The 5,782-nt window shown below is 40.5% G+C and overlaps 1 pseudogene; it reads right to left on the reverse strand.

Moving 5' to 3' along the window:
- LOC111471767 overlaps positions 1–54 on the reverse strand; it is a 1,296-nt pseudogene extending 1,242 nt beyond the window's left edge.
- Between the last annotated feature and the right edge of the window lie 5,728 nt (positions 55–5,782).

A 5,782-nucleotide genomic window follows, 5' to 3' on the forward strand; every position in this document is an offset into this window, starting at 1 on the left:
CTCTTTTTCACTAATAAAGCCGGACACAAACAAAAGAAAGAAGAAAAGGGCCATGATGATGATCCTATTTGAGTTTTAGACCCGATTGATGCGCTCCTAGCTCGCCTACATACCAGAAAAAGAAAAAGAATCTCTATATTACTTTGATCAAAGAATCCTTGGTTTGACCGACGGACTACGTGAGAAATACGAGATCTAGGCAAGCCGCTACATCTTTTCCCCTTGCCCTTGAACGATAGAAGAACTACTGAGATTCTCTTAGATAGCGGTCGCATCTATGGTTAATCAATAGGTCTGCAGATCTATTCTTTTATACTACAAGAAATCGCCATCTCGTAGTACCACCACGACACTGATTCTCGTTCTTTTTCCAAGCCCCCATGCCGGCGGTGACTTTGACTTTGAGTATGATGAATGAGTGGAAAGATCTTTATAAAAGTTCCCTGTCCGATCCAACCAAAGAGTTAGTATCTCAAAAATCAATCATATATATTAGGGGTAGAACTGCGAGTTTTTTAAGAAAAGACTTCCCCCTATCCGAATCCCGCGAGTGACTAAGCTTAAGACGAGCCATAATGGGTGAATCGACTACAACTCATCTATAAAGAACTCTTCTTTTTTTGGTTTATTTGCATCAGGCTTTTACCGTACTAGCTAGTAAGAAGGTGTTCCCGAAAGTGGACGAAACCTGTCTAAGATCCTGTGCGCCGGCTTAGTAGCGCGTAAACAGAAGACGTAGCCTAAGCTACACTCAATATTCAACCAACCTATGATCGATCCATTTATTCTTTCAACTTACTATCAATCCACCATGTCTTAGGTTCTCGTTGCGGGAGATCTTGGAACGTGCCCTGTGAATGCGCATACAAATAGGGTCACTATTCGCATACTACTAAGTTAAGTAAAGGAAGAGAGTGGATTCTAGATTATATCAGCGGGTAGGCTGGAATGGGGTTCTGGAAAAATCTCTACGAATTCTTCTTTGCAAGAGACATCCCTGGGTAGTTTAGTGATGTGGCAGCCTTGCTGGGATCAACAAATCAAATAATTAGTTTACAAGAAAGACGTAGGGGTCTTGTTTTATCGGATTCTTGCTTTTGACTTTAAGGCTTTGGCCTGGATTGAAGGAGGTAAAAGAAAATAAAAGTAGCTCTTTCCTGAACCTCGGCTTCTCTTTTGAAGCGGAACCTCTATGACCTGACCCTATTTACCTTATTCATTCAATCCTGAACCTGTCAGTCTCATTGCTGAGCTTAATCACTACTGAACCTATTTATTCTTTTCCTTCTTTCAATCTTGAACAAGGTAAGTCAAGCGTCCGGATAGAAGGTCAAGCTAGGAACCGAAACCCATTTATTCTTTCACCTATTGATTCTTTCTCATTCCCTTCTTTCACCAATTTCTTCTTTCATTGAACTGTAAACTCTGATACTTCTTGCATGCAGTATCCGAGTCTTGCCCATTTAAGGAATATGGAGGAGGTATGTGTCCTCTTGCTCGCCTTGACCAATCACAGATCAGCCCAACTAACAGTCACTTTGATCCGTTACACATTAGCTCTCAAAAGTACCCCTTTCCATTGTATAGGGGTGGACGGTAGGGCTAAAACGGGCATAATTGCTGGAACAGCTAAAAGTGGGCCGACTCTCTTCCATAAAGATATATATGGATATTCGGCCTTTAATGAGATAGTGTTCGTTACTCAAGTTAGCAAAAAACAAGACTGAGGTCGATAGGGGAATTACTGGTAATTGCTAAGGTGCTTTCTTCAGTATTAACCATTGGCTAGCGCTCATCTCCAGCTCTGTTTTCAGCCTTTCATTTCATATATCCCATATGCCATACCTCAGATTCTTTCTTGCTATATGTCCAAGCCTTCTCCCATCGATAGTTGGAAGCGGAACTGAGACTTGATGTAACTGAAGGAAAGAAAGGGGATATAGATACGATAGGAGGCCACGGTTAAGCAGGTAAGCGAAGGCTCTCTCTCTGGCCTGTGTAAGGGTCTTGTGTAAAGCCTTTCATTATTTATATTCATTCTAAGTAAGCAGGTCTAAATTGAGGTGATAGCAATAATAAGCGTGGAAGCTGAAGAGGTCTTCAAAGACCTTTTGTCTAATCAAACTTCCATTGCATGGGTCTCTAAGGAAAAGTCTCGCTTAATTGTTCATTTCTCTTTTCTTCTTTCTTCAACCGGTCATATCTGATCTGTAGCTGGTATCGACATGAGAAAAAGGTACGGAATGGTTTTCTTTGCTAAATTGCGAGTTTCAGGGGTCGGATGGGTCAACCTCTAAAAACATGTGAGTTTCGCCTTTTTTAGTAGTCTTTGTCCTTCCCGGCCTGCTGTCGTCAACGGTCCGCTTCCTTGAATGAGAGTTAGTCTTTCCGATCCATGAAAACTATTCGTTCTCCTTTACTTGTTTAGTGGCATCTGTCTGAGGGCATATGGAATTGTCTCTTTCTCTCGGTATTCACTCTTGTAAACGGTTGCAAAGGCTCATCTGTCTACGACCCTTCCTTTTATTCATTCAATATCCTGGTTATCTTTTTAGCGAATATCTCCCGTGCTTGGTTAATCGATTGAAGTACAAGTGCTTCGGTCAGCCAACATGCATGACTAGGTGCTAAAGAAAGATCAGCTTTTTATGCTCAAATTACACAGGATCAACTGTATTGGAAATTGGTAAAGCATGACTCCTCAATCCGTCAATACAATCAATATTACTTCCCTTCTTTTATTCAAGGGGGGGCAAATACCTTGCTTGTAAATAACAAACATCATTTTCTTTCTTGAAAGATATACTACTTCCTACTCTTCTGTCTGTCATCTCTCAACAGATATCGGTCGCATCTGGTCAATCAGTACACACGATATCTGTCTGTAAATAAATCGAGATCTTTTTCGTTATGAGTAGTCAGGTTTATAAGAAAGGAACTGAAAGACTATATCTGGGCTAGCTCGACTCCACCCCAAGGGCTCAGGCACTGGTAGGGGTGTGAGCGTTAATACAGTTTCACACTATTAAATCAAAAAGAGTCTTAACAATAAGGAGACTGTATAAAAATGATACAACAAGTAAAGAAGCAGAAATAAGTGCATAACGGTCAAAATGAGAATGAATGACAAGAGCAATCTCCTCTTCATTTTCGGGCATTACAGAGGAATAGTTATAAAAAACTATATTAAAGGAAACACAACTTCTTCATTGAGGTTTGTTGAAAGGTGTAATTCCACCAATATCAAAAATGGAAGACTAGTCTTGGTTAACAAGCTTCAACCATGTCTGATACCAACTGCAACAAAGACCAGTAATGTTAATGTTTGTGGCCTTTCTGGAGCAAGTCTTAGATAAATTGGGTTGGGTCATATACAGTGCATCATCAAGACTGGGACGATCTCCACCGAGATTCACTATTTCTTCAGATTCACAGGTAAAAGAGGTCAAATGCCCACTCTTGGTTTACTCATCGGCAATAGTGGTGCTTCTATCTCTAATCAACCTTGCAGCTTCCTTCACCGGCGCTCACCTTTTTTGTCTGGGTGCACACAAGAAAGTCCCATCATCAGCATCCTTTCCATTTCCTCCCCTTCAAACTTCCCCATCAACACAAATCATGTCAATTAGTTTCCCTTTTTTCCACAGGTACCAGACCCAGTCAACAACCACAATTCCATTATAATCAAGAGGCCTTCTACCCGTTGCCACCTCTACCACTACTACACCAAAGCTGTAAACATCTGTCTTCTCAGTGGGAATACCCGAATAAAGATACTCAGGTGCAGGATATCCCATTGTTCCTGCCTGCCGGTATAGTAGCTTCTCTTGTATTCGAACAGTGTGACTAAACTTCTGACAGACCCCAATCCCCAAGCTTAGCATTGAACTCTGCATCAAGCAATATATTGCAAGTCTGAACATTTCTTTGAATTATTTTCCTCTCACATTCTTCATTCAGATAAGTCAGAGCGGAAGCAACCCTCAAAACGATATTTAATCTTTGCTTCCATGATAGGACTCTCGTCGAATTAGAGTTTATGTGGAGAATATTGTTGAGGCTTCCATTGGGTAAGTAATAAGAAACCAGGACTCACTCAGTATCTGAACAACACCATCCTTGAAGCTGAACCAAGTTCTTGTGCCGTAAACAACCCAGCATTCTTTTAAACGAAAGGATTGCGCACGCATTCCATTGGACCTCTCATTTTAATAGCCACTTCTCCACCAGATGGAAGAAACCCCTTCTGGTCGCTGATGCCCCTAAACCTTTATTCCCTGAGCGAAAACTCTATGACCTTCCCTTCCCTTCACTTTAGAGGAGAGGAAATGAATGAAAGAAGGAACCTGAACCAGAACCGAAACCCTTTGAATATCTATCCTTGTTTACAGTGAAAAAAGAAATTCATTGGCTGCTTTTCAAGACGAAAGAAGAATGAGACTGAACCTTAACCTTAACCTTGACAGGAGAGTGTCAATTCAGATTAAATCCATTCCCTCTCTCTCCTTTACCTTTATCAAATTAATGAGACTGAACAGGAAGTGATTGTGAACCTTTCACTCTAAAGCTATTATGTATGATTCGGAACAGAAGAGTAAATGAATGACGGAACCTTCCCCTGAACTAGAACCTTATACTCTATTCCCTATTACCTGATTGTGATTGAACAATGAAAGATTAATGAGACTGAACCTCTATGACCTTCCCTGAATCTATTTCCCTTATTCATTCAATCTGGAACCTTTTAATAGCCGAGTTTACCGTGTTTGAATAAACTCAGGTAGGGGAGAAGAAGACTCAAACAAGATCCATTCGACTTAACTCCTGACCCTTTACTGTTGGTAAAAGAAAAGAGATGAATGAGACTTGACAGTCGTAAATTCATTCAATCCTGAACCGGAACCTATTTCTTCTTTCACATTGTTCGCCTCCCCCTATGTTTTGGGTCATTTCACTCTTGAACTCGGTAAAGTAGCTTAGCTTCTCTCCCTTCTTCAATCTTTCAAACACTGTAAACAAGGTGACTTCGCTACTTTCCAATTGAGTCAATGAAATCCTCTTCCTTCGTTCTCGTCTCACTGCTTGGTTGGTTCTTTCTCCTTAGCCTCTCCCTTCTTTCATAGTAAACTCGGTAAGGTTAAAGCATCTTCCCTTCTATCCTGGCCTTTACTTATGGTCTGTTCTGTTTTCTTTCCCTTCTTTCATTGTAACCGAAGAAAGACTCAAGCAAGAGTTTACGAACTGAACTTCGGAACCTTTGACTGATTTCACTCCTTCACCTTCAACCACTTGGTAAATAGAATAGGTGGTTGATTTCACTCGGTCTCTTCTCTGTTCTTTCCCTTCCCTTATTTATTGAGGTAAAGCTGCTAATGAATTGACTCTCTCTCCCTGAACTTTAAAAGAAGAAGAAAGATTAGAACAGGACATATGGCCGGTCTGTCTCTCATCTCTTCTTTCCTTAACCCTTTGACTGATTGAAGGAGGTAAAGCAGCTTCTCTCCTAAACTAGAACCTGAGCTACTAAACCTTTGACTCTATGACCTGACCGTATTAACCTTTACAGAAAGAGAATGAAAGACAAAGAAAAAGTCGAAAGCAAGACAAGATTCATTCTCATTCACTCCTTTTCTTATTTATTCTTTCATTGAACTCAGACACAAGGGAAAGCATATGAAATTCATTGCCTCTCCTTGCCTGAACTATACTAATGAATTTACTCATTCTCCCTTCACTGTAAAAAAGATCAATATTCAAGATTTCTTAATAAGACAGAACTACT

Source organism: Cucurbita maxima, unplaced genomic scaffold, assembly GCF_002738345.1.
Source record: "Cucurbita maxima cultivar Rimu unplaced genomic scaffold, Cmax_1.0 Cma_Scf00057, whole genome shotgun sequence".
NCBI lineage: Eukaryota > Viridiplantae > Streptophyta > Magnoliopsida > Cucurbitales > Cucurbitaceae > Cucurbita > Cucurbita maxima.